At 41.6% G+C, this 11,719-nt stretch overlaps 1 protein-coding gene across 1 annotated transcript in view; it reads left to right on the top strand.

Moving 5' to 3' along the window:
- The window catches only part of anxa4 (annexin A4), a 60,709-nt gene that overhangs the window by 16,693 nt on the left and 32,297 nt on the right, over positions 1–11,719 (top strand). The window lies entirely within an intron of this gene.

Here is an 11,719-nt window from a genome sequence, read left to right as displayed (position 1 = left end):
AAAATGATTTAGATTAATACACAAGTGCACAACTCAGAAGAGCTTTCAGAGACCTTTCACTCTAAATGTAATTATCACTTTTAATGAATCATTTTTATTGATTGATTTATAAGAATGAAATAAAAATTTCAACAATCCTTCTAGTCTATGAGGATACGTCATTGTCAGATGCCTGAATTCAGACATTTGATAAATGTACCGGTTGCAGCACAGACCAGGTTGATGCAAGTTTCTGAGTAAAGTTTGACACTTAAACTTAACTGTCAATTGAATTTACATCTGCATTTGACTTTTTCTCACTTCCATGAGTGCTAGTTTGATTACAGATGTTTTCATGGTTCTGCGGGTGTGTTTAAACATATCCCTCACTGTCCTGCTGTTAAAAATATGGAGGGACTATATGGTGCATAAATACCGTTGACCATGTAAGGGAGGGACTCTTACTACGACATAAAGTCTGGAGACATCATGTAATCCTCAGCACAGCTCCACCCGTCCTCAGCCTACTCAGCAAAATGGATTGAAAACAGCTGAACATCTGTGTGTGTGGGTGTGCAAGACTATAAAACCAACGTATACGATCTGTCAACCAAAGATGACACAGCATGTGAAGACCTCGTCGTAAATCAGGCCTCTGGTTATGGCAAGACATGAGCAAGTTTATCAGTTTGAATTAAAATGATGCATGTTTTTAATAAACGTATCTACAGTCACGTCAGAAATCAGTGAATTCTCTGTCATTCGTCTATAAAAACAAATGAGGACGTGGATGAAAATGAAGATTTATTTGCTGAATGGCTGATTTTGACTTCTTTGTCATTGGGAGAGGAGGAGGTGAGTTGCAGCTGATGCCCCTGATGTCTCTCGGAGATGACTGGGCACAATGAGGAGGCTCTGTGAAACATCCGATGTGGGCGAACTGGAGGAATTTTCTTGAAAGGAAAACAAATCTTGGATGGCTTTCTCTGCTTTCCTGGCAGGCATTGCAGGAAATCTTCATACTGCACATGCGTATACAGCCGGAAAGGGTATGAATCATTGGAGCGATGAAGAAATTGAATTTATTCATTTATTTTACAAAAATACTCCGAAATGATTGGTGTAAATTGTTTCCATTTTAGGAGTTTGGGATTATGCAACATGGAATATCCAGTCAGCTGAGCTTTATTCCACTCAGATCAAACTAAAATAAACCCAAATATACAGAATATCTTTTCCATGTGCTGTTCTTGGTCTCAGTTCTTTCTTCAATAGGAAATGCTTTCGCAGACGCACACAGTCGGACTCGCAGCCCTGTGGCCAGTGAGCTCATGAAGGCGTGTCTGACAAAAGAGCCAGAAGCAGGCAGGCAGTCGGGTTACAGTTATACAATAAAATCAAAATCCAACTGTGACGCCATGGATATCTGGAAGAGGTATTTACACTGTTTAACGCTTTTACAGAGACCAGCACCGCAGAAGACAAAATATTTAGACTTAATATTGAGCATGGGAAACTTGAGTTTAGGTCTTTCTCCTGTTTGTTTGCAGGTGGCAATATGAACATATAGAATGTTACATCTACAAAAAGGAGAGCATTGCAAAATGTGTCCCATGCAGCAGTGTTTATGCAGTTTGCACAGTTCTTTTTGATTTTCTAAATGAATTCCCCTTCCTGATCTTCTCTGATCGGATCCATCAGCCTCTCTCCATTTCATTTGGTTTCATTACATAACATCATCTGTAAAATCCATGCAGTCCAGGGTAAAATGGGAAAAATAATCCTGCAGCACATAACAGCCTGAAACTTTGCACACAGAGAAAGATCAGTCTCCTAAACATCAAGATCAATGACTTGTTCTCTGAGAAATCGACGTAAATGTTGGAAAAACGTTCCATCCCACACTGTTAAGTAAATAATACCAGCAGGAAAATGTAATGGGTTCTTCCTTTGGTAATGCCCCACCTCTCCACAACCTTTTGTGGAAATTGGAATTGTTGTTTACGCATAGTCCTACTTAGAATCAAACTAACCAACAAAAAGCACGGCGGTGAAAACATAACCTCCTTGGTGGTGGTAACAAAAAACTCCACATTTATCCATTTCCTTGTTTATCTCTCTTTTCCTTGACGTACTCGCCACTTTTCTTCCATTTTCCCTTTTTGTTCTAGGTTCAGGAAAGTAAATCTCGATGTTGAGCAACAAATCAAGTGGCTCATCTTTAACTGATTTCTCCTCTGAGCAAGAACAGGATAAAAAGATCTTCACCTCATCTCGATTCCAACCAACCTGGAGTGTGTGTCTGTGTGTGTGTGTTCAAAGAGTGTGTTGTGTTTAAATATTAACCCCAGCTGCCTCTTTCTTTCTGTATGCGTACATCAAAAACAAACAGAAACCAGCAGCAGAAATAGAGAGAAATCAACCACATACCTCATCAGGTTTTGCAAACCCTGTTTGCTGGAGTTTCTCCTCAGCAGTGCGTTGGGCATGTTGACCACTTCACGATCTACTACTTCTAATTATTCTTCTTCTTTTTCTTTTTCTTCTTCTTCTTCTTCTTCTTCTTCTTCTTCTTCTTCTTCTTCTTCTTCTTCTTCTTCTTCTTCTTCTTCTTCTTCTTCTTCTTCTTCTTCTTCTTCTTCTTCTTCTTCTTCTTCTTCTTCTTCTTCTTCTTCTTCTTCGTCGTCTTCTTCTTCTTCTTCTTCGTCGTCTTCTTCTTCTTCTTCTTCTTCTTCTTCTTCTTCTTCTTCTTCTTCTTCTTCTTCTTCTTCTTCTTCTTCTTCTTCTTCTTCTTCTTCTTCTTCTTCTTCTTCTTCTTCTTCTTCTTCTTCTTCTTCTTCTTCTTCTTCTTCTTCTTCTTCTTCAATTGTGTCAGCTCAGGACTCGGCTGAAAGGCCTGCGTCTGCCTGAGCTGGCTCACAGCCCCCCGATAGTAGTATCAGCGTATGCGGACGACGTGACATACAAGAATTAGAGGGCAGTCTGTCATTGTATGCGAAGGCTTCGTCAGCAAAAGTGAACTGGGGAAAGAGTGAGGCCTGTGTGATTGGTCAGTGGGACGCAGGGAGAGTACCCCGTCTCCCTGGGAACCTGACATGGGGACTAAAAGGGTTAAAAGTCCTCGGCTTGTATATCGGCAGTGAAGACATAGAGAGGCAGAACTGGGAGGGAGTGCTGGGGAAGGTGCAGGTCAAGTTGTCTAAATGGAAATGGTTGCTTCCCCAGTTGTCCTACAGGGGAAGAAGTCTGATAGTCAATAACCTGGTTGCAGCATCCCTGTGGCACCGACTCCAGGTGCTTACTGCTCCATCGGGACTCATGGAGCAACTGCAGAGGCTCCTGGTGGATTTCTTTTGGTCGGGTCACCACTGGGTGCTGGCGTCCGTGCTGTACCTCCCTGTGGCAGAGGGGGGCCATGGACTTACAGACATCATCTCAAGGACTGCTGCCTTCAGACTGATGGCAGCCCAGAGGCTCCTGTACGGCCCCACACTGTGCTGGTCGGCTGTGGCACGCCTGCTGCTCTGGAGAGCCGGGGGCCTTGGTTATGACAAACAGCTGTTCCTGTTGAACTCTCCTCAGCACAAACTAAATGGACTCACGCAGTTTTATACCTCTGTGATAGATGCCTGGAGGACACTCAACTTCACGAGACCTCCTGACCCCGCGCCTGGGATGTGGCTCTTTGAGGAGCCACTGTTCGACAACGGGTTACTGGTCACCTCAGTCCTGACATCCACACCCACTGCAACTACGGTAAAAAACAAGTTCAGGGAGGCAGGAATAGTGAAGCTGGGCCACCTGACACGGACGTCACTTGAGAGGCTGGCGGAGGTGACGGGAATAAGATCTACCAGATTGCTGCGGAGCCTCGTGGACAAGGTGTGGCAGGCGCTGCCCCAGGCTCTGCGGACCTTTGCCCAGAACAAAAGTCAGGCGGACCAGTGGACCAAAACACAGGAATACGGGTTCCCTATCCTGAAGGTGAGTCCTGCAGTGGGGGAGTGGACAGAAGAGCGCGGCCGACTGCTAACCCTCAGGACTCCAGCACTGGGCACCTTCAACACCTCTGGAGGGAAACAACTGTACCACAGCTGCGTGAAGGTCCTGAACTGTCGCTCTGTTGCAGGAGTCAGGGAGTCAAGATGGATTGAGGTTTTTGGCTCAGACTATTCCCCTAGTGGCAGCTGGCGGGTCCTGTATAAACCTCCGGTGGAGAGACGGATGGCAGACATCCAGTGGAGAATTATACATGGAGCTCTAGCTACAAACAGATACAGAGCTCACCTGGACCCAAGCACTGAGGGGGGGTGTCCATTCTGTTCACTGCCTGAGACCCTGGAACACTTAGTGGTGTCCTGTCCCAGGTTAGCTGACATGTTTAAACAACTGCAGGAGTGGGTGGGGGGTTTAGGAGAGGTGTTCTCTTTGCCACTCTTTGTGTTCGGACCCAAGTACACAGCAAGAAAGAAGCACACTATGGTTTTAATGAATTTTCTTTTTTCTAATGCAAAGATGGCAACCTGGATTAGTCGAAAAAACAAAATGGCTGGGGGAGGCTGGACAGATCCACTGCGATGTTTGAGGGGTTTTGTGGCAGCTAGGCTGAGTATTGAACATGCGTATTTTACACTGACTAGCAATTTGGAGGGTTTCAGGGCTGTGTGGGGGTGGGACAGGTCCTGTGCTCACTGGGGGAGAACCAGTGTCTGGTTTTAACATTTTAGGGTTGGTGATGATGATGTGTGCGTGTATATGTGCGTGTATATAATGTTTTTATCCCTTTGTCTTTTCCAAACATTTTTTGAGTAATTAAGAGCTATTTGACAATGTCTCTTAAATAAAGTTATTTAAAAGTCAAAGTCTTCTTCTTCTTCTTCTTCTTCTTCTTCTTCTTCTTCTTCTTCTTCTTCTTCTTCTTCTTCTTCTTCTTCTTCTTCTTCTTCTTCTTCTTCTTCTTCTTCTTCTTCTTCTTTTTCTTCTTCTTCTTCTTCTTCTTCTTCTTCTTCTTCGCATCACCTAGCAAGAACAGGCTCGAGTACACAACGCGGGGAGCCGGGCGGGTCCGACGTCGCGACTCTCAGGGTCAGGGAGACCCCGAACGACAAGAGACGTAACAAATACATATGCAAGGGCTGTTCGCTTTTCTATTGTCCTTCATGCGCGTGCTGATGTGTGGTGGGCTGTGCGTGTGCACAGGTGCGCGTGCGTCTGTGTGTTTGAAGCAGGGTATCACAACAAGCGTTAGTTAAATCGCTACCCAAAACGCTCACAGCCAACCGCATGGGGAAGCAGGGACAACATGAGGGTTAATTAAAAAACAAAAAGTGCATTTTAAGGAAACAAGGTAAATTTGTTTCCCCTTTGAAAACCTGTGAGTGAGAAAAAAAGGATTTGTTCATAAAGTGTAAATAACAGTTTTATGATGAGGGTCGGACTCTTCTACAGGATGTATTGATTGAAGTCTAATACTGGACCAGATGCTAAGTCCAGACTTATTTTCAAACACGTATACTTTGCTATTACTGGAGTCTCAATAGTTGGTCAAAAGAATCCACTGGAGATGGTCAGAGTTCAATGCAGTAGAGTTTATTATTTTACAAGATGTAAACTCAAGCTGGCTCCAGAACCCAACTGAAGACTGAGCTTCAAACCCTCTGCTTATATGCTCATCCTCGTCTCTGCTGTTGCCCGTTCAACTAATCAGGAGGTGAATCTCTCCATCTCCTGATCGGTTCAAAACTTCTGATCTGTCCCGAACCTAATGGTGTCATACTTTCCCAAGTTGGCTTTGTCTCCCCCTACAGTTACGTCAGGGGTCAAATCTAATGATTTATTAAAGTTGTGGTTGTTGGTCCAACTTTGACACCATTATAAATCTTGGAGTTCTGGAGGCCTCTGTTTCAGGCCTTACTCGATTTCGAAGGTCCTGTCTCAAGACTCCATTAGATTCGGGCGATGTCTATCTGCATTCTTTATAAATGATTACATTTCAGCACACTTAATATAGGTTAAAAAAACAATCATTCCAGTAAAGTCGCATACATTAATACATTTCTTTATGCTGGCTATATGGTGCTGTCTGATGAAAGCGTACAGTTACAACCTGAAATCTGTTTTGCATGGGCTTGACCTGTGCTGTGGGTCTTTGTCGTTACCTTAGTATGAGACATAATCAGCTGTAACATTATTAACCTGCCTAGCAACTAATTACATTTTCCCTCCGATGGAGACTCACCCTGTGTCTGGTGTTAATTAAACATTCTTCCCAGGCTGCATACAGTTCCTGATGCTCTTTATACACAGACGCACAGTTTAAGCATATAAGCACACAAAGGCTAGTTTTTCTACAACATCATTCATTGGTATGGTCTAACTGCGTACAGTGATAGAGGTGTGTATACGTGCAGACATGAAACATTAGCGCATGCAATGTAAGTTGAATTCAAATTTTTAAAGCTCAGTTTTTTTTTTCTCGTCGGAACCTTTCTCCTCCTTGTGGAAAACTTTCCCATCAGCCTGTTCTTTCCACTTCAAGGTGACACCACTCAGTCCGTTCTCCTTCAATCTGTCCTGGAACTGAAAACCAGAAATGGAGACTATTTGAAATACTTTAACAGATTCCTTTGCTCTCTCAGACAAAGAGTTATGTGTTTTTGGTCAATTCAATTATATTTATATAGCGTATATATCATAACATAAATTATGTCAAAGACTTTACAGAGAAAGTCAAGATTTTAAAATGTAGAGAGAAACCCAACAGTTCCCACAATGAGCAGCACTTTGGAGACTGTGGAGAAAAAAACTCCCTCATTAACTGGAAGAAACCTCTAGAACCAGACTCAAAGTGGGCAAGAAGGAGAGGGGGGTGTAAAAGAGGGAAGAGAAGAGACAGATAGGAGGAGAGGGGGACAGAAAATAGAGAGAGACAAATAGAGTTAGAATTATTTTTATTGTTATTAGTGACAGCACTATTAATTCATAAAATAGGTCCCAAAGTTACATTTTTATTTGAGTCATTTTTGGTCTTTATTGGAAAGATGATATTTACATGGAAACTGCTCTGTCGTGGCAGGAGCTGTAACTGCTCAGCTACCAAGATATTTGTCTGCTGGAAGTTTGTATTTTGTGATCGTCACATAGCAATCATGCCACAATCATGATTCATGTTTCCTAGTCTCAAAAAAACTCTGCAGAGCTACATTAGCAATACTTGGAAGAATAATCTGTCAAAATAATTAAGGGGTCAACATGATTATAACTCTTCTTTCCATTGGTAATTTATTGATGTCAATCTGTAATACATCTGTCCAGGGTCTGTGAATAAGTTAATGTTTCAGGGTGGATTTTGGAGACTTGCCTGTTTCAGAATCTTTTCTTTCACAGCACGGTCATTCAGGTCCACAGAGGAGCCCTGTAGCTCCACCTTCACCTTCACCAACGTCTTCACTGCTGCTTAGACAGAGAACGAGGAGAGAAACAAAACACACGTTTAATGTGGTGTTTTGTTTTGTGAAACCTGGTAAGATAGAACTACTCAGATATTTGGTTTAAAACACAGAGTGAGGGACCTCTGGTCTCTGGGCTGCATGTTGCATACAAGACAGTTTGTTCAGGCGTGTCAGAAAATTCACAAATAAGCAAATAAGCAGCAAAAAAATACAAAAAAGATTCTCACTTGGGATGCTGTAGCAGACAAATGGTTTTCTTAGTTTACAGGAAAATAACATCCATTTTCCTTCCTTAAAACCTGCAACACCACATACGACTTTCATCGAACGAAGTGGGTGTTCACCCTGATACCAGGAGCTGAATGAGTAGTTACTCCCGTCGGACCAGTAATTCTGAGGATCTCTGAACAAACCGATCCATGCCGATCGGCCACCTATCTCCTTGTTTTCAGCGTCGTTCCTCACGGTGGCCAGATCTGTGTAGTGTTCTCTGCAGTGCCTCTGAGCCTCAGACCAAGTCTTTGCTGTTTTCACTTGCACAAAGTCCGGATCCTCTAATGTTCTTGCAGTTAAGTTTGAGAACAAAAGAGGGATTGTTGAAGTCACACAATGGTTTTCAAAATCATATCTTAAATATTATGTTGTGTAGTAAAGATCAATATAAAGCACATCATTACCATTGTAGCATACAAATAGATGTGGTGAATTGCAGCCACTATCAAACCAATGTCCATCGCTCTGCGCCACACAGAGCTGATTGCCTGCACCATTGTTTGGTTCACCATTACCCCAGCTCCTATATTGAGCTCCACTCTGGTTGAACCCATCTGACCACTTCCAGTCAATATTACTGTACAGGCCAATCCAAACCCCAGAGCTGTGACCAGCGGCAGAAACTGTGTCTTTAAGCTTCTTCATTTCTCCAGTGTTTTCAATAGTAGCCAGGTCTGTGTACTTCTCTCTGCAGTAGCTCTGAGCTTCAGTCCAAGTCTTTGCATCAGACACAAAGTGGTACTGATGGAGGAGGCATGTGGAGAAGGTGAGGCACCCTGAGGATGATACCAGTTATTTTTGTTATGTATGAGGACTCAAATTAATCTCTATATTCAGATTTCCTGTTAGACATCATACAAACAGTTACATTCACTGACCTGAGAGACACAAGACACCAATGAAGATCCCTTCCATCCTGATGCTGCTCTGTGGACTGTCTGTGCCAGTGTTCACCTAACACCTAACTTAACCAGTTCTAATGCAGCTTTAGGGAAATGTAACAGCAGCAGCTCCTCCTTATGCAAAAAGGCAAAGATGCTAACAACAACATTGTTCTCATTTACCTCTGGAGGCATCTCACTATGCAGATAGTTCTGATCGATGATGATGATGATGATGATGATTATTATTATTATTGTTATTATTATTATATTGCTATCATCTTAGCATTATTTTCATTATAACAAACAGTCTGACAATAGTTCCTGGTCTCTGTGTCTGTCTCTGTGTCTGTCTCTGTCTCTGTGTCTGTCTCTGTGTCTGTGTCTCTCTCTCTCTCTCTCTCTCTCTCTCTCTCTCTCTCTCTCTCTCTCTCTCTCTCTCTCTCTCTCTCTCTCTCTCTCTCTCTCTCTCTCTCTCTCTCTATCTGCTCACATTGAATCTGGTTCTCAAGGTTTCTTAGTTCTAGTAAAATTGCTTTTTTTTCCCTGTAAAGTGCCTTTTGAAAATATATTTTATGATTTGGTGCTAGACAAATTAAATTGAATTAACTCATTACCCAATTTCATATCCTCCGTATCCAGTGTTCATCTTTACAACATGGATGTGTTCATGGAGACACAATCTGCACCACATGTCTCAGATCCAGTCCTTCACTTTTTGGACGTTTCATTTCAGTAATGATCTTGCGTTGGGACTTTGTTTTTGTATATTTCTGTTTTTGGATTTGTCCTTTGTATTTTAATCCTCTCCTCTCTTTTGTGTCCCTCGCCTCAGTTTAGTTGCGTCCTTATTGTGCCATTCCCTGTTTTATCGTGACTTTCACTTCCTATTCCCCCCATGTGTCATTGTTGGTCACTTCAATCTTGTGATTAGTTATTCTGTCTGTGTCAGGTCGTCTCTTCACTTTGGTTCTGTTCAGTCCAGCTCCTGTGTCTCTGTTTTGAGTTTAAGCTCTTGGATCACCTGAGTTCTCTTGCCAGCCTTCTGAGTGTGAGCAATTTCATTTTTTGTTTAAGTCTTTTTGTTCTGTTTCTTTGGCAGCATTTGTGTCCAGTTACACAACAAACGTGACATTATAATAACATTATATAATGTGAGAAAATAATTCAAAGGAGTCAACACGATAACTATTGTTTCCAGTGTTCTGGCTGCTTTGCATTGTAAATCCTCTCTGGCAGGAGTTCTTTGTATTCACTCATCTCCCTCAGGGTTATTTGATGTCATTAAACTCTGTATTATATCAGTCCTGGGTCTATGACTGTGTTTCTGAGTGGACCTCATATAATCAAATCATCCTTGAAGTGAATATCTGTGTTGGATGGGACAACATTTCCTGAAGGTGTTTGTAATATCTCACATTCACAAGAACATGAGGTCACCGTGACCTTGACATTTTACCTTCAGTCACCAAAATCATTTCAGTTCATCTCTGAGTCCAACTGAAGCTTCGTACAGAATTTGACATGTGTTTATAAAAATGGGGCAGACAAACAACCTGAGAACCTCCACCTAGGTTTTTCTGCATCAGATAAAAAATACACATTAAACATCAGGCAAACATGTCTTTCAGTATGGTCACTTTTGGCTGAATATGTCTCTCAGGTCATGGTCAAGACCTGTCAGACTGTCCAGATGAGAAAAGTAATGAGTTAAAGATTAAGGACAAGCTAGCTTGGGGGGTTGTTCTCCAGATGCTGGTGAAGTATTTTCATAAATCAAGGGCCACAATTTACACACAGGGGCCATTGATATATCAAACCTCCATATCCAGTTCCTGATTCAGTAAGATGTACATTTAAAGATTCAGTGTGTAGAAGTTGGTGAGATGTAGTGGTGCAGTTGCATATTGCAGCTGAGTTCCCCTCACAGCTCGCTCCCCTTCCAGAGGGGCTCCAGATGTAAATATGATGTATTAAATATAAGGGGCTCATTTAAGGGGGAAAGAAGTCCACAATTTTTAGAAAATCTAGATGAAACCCAACACATCAGTAGGATTATTTCATAGTCATTTTCTGCCAATCGATCCATTTCAGGAAAATCTTGCACACTAAACCTTTAATTCATTTCATGTTTACTTTAGCTCGATAGCTTTAAATAAACACCATTAAATATATTTCGAATTTTTTGTCTTGTTCAATCACATTGTGTTCTTCCCAAAAACCTGGAAAATAAAAAGTTATTAGTTTATTTAGACAACTGACAGGACCTAACCTCAGGAACCGTGCAGCAGAACTGGGTGAGTTGTGTGATGCAACAATATGATCGATATTTAAAGTCCTGTCTCCAGACTCCATTTGATTCGGGCGATGTCTATCTGCCCTTAATATAGGTTCAAAAAACAATCATTACAGTAAGGGCGCATACATTAATACATTTCTTTATGCTGGATATATGGTGCTGTCTGATGAAAGCTTACAGTTGCAACCAGAAATCAGTTTTGCATGGGCGTGACCTAATATCTTTACAAATGAGTGATACAAAACATGTAAAACATTCTTAATAAACAGCACAACCCATATGGAAAATATGTAGATAAATCCTATAAAATGTGTATGTCTTCTGTCTGAAACTTGTATGTAAAGCATACAACAGTGAAACCAGATATAAGATCCTTAGTAAATTTGAACAAAATGAAACTTGTATGATTTGGGTATTTATAAGAACAATATATGACAGTAATGTTGCATACAATATCCTTAGTAGGAAAATGTAATATCAAACTTATATAAGTTGGACAATCATCAGTAAAACTAAACTGTTGCAAACATTATAGAAAATACTTACAAAATGTACTTGTGGTGCCACAAATGTGAGACATTCAAATGAACAACATGATTTGACAATGAAATTAAAGGGAAATCCTTGTGCTTCCTTTTCCTTTCCTTGTTTGCATCCCAGGGTGAAGGCAGACTCCACAGCCATACTCACCATTAAACTGCTTATATGTGCACTTTTATGTGTCTCAATGACTGGTCACTAGGATGCAGCCACTCAAAACCAGCTTGAGAAAGATTGGCACACTCCTCAACAAATGGTTTAAAGAAGCAGGACATGTCTGGCTTCTTGGATCTAAA

Source organism: Limanda limanda, chromosome 1 (genome assembly GCF_963576545.1).
Source record: "Limanda limanda chromosome 1, fLimLim1.1, whole genome shotgun sequence".
NCBI lineage: Eukaryota > Metazoa > Chordata > Actinopteri > Pleuronectiformes > Pleuronectidae > Limanda > Limanda limanda.
Note: the sequence above shows the minus strand (reverse complement) of the source record. Positions and strands in the feature narration are given on the sequence as shown.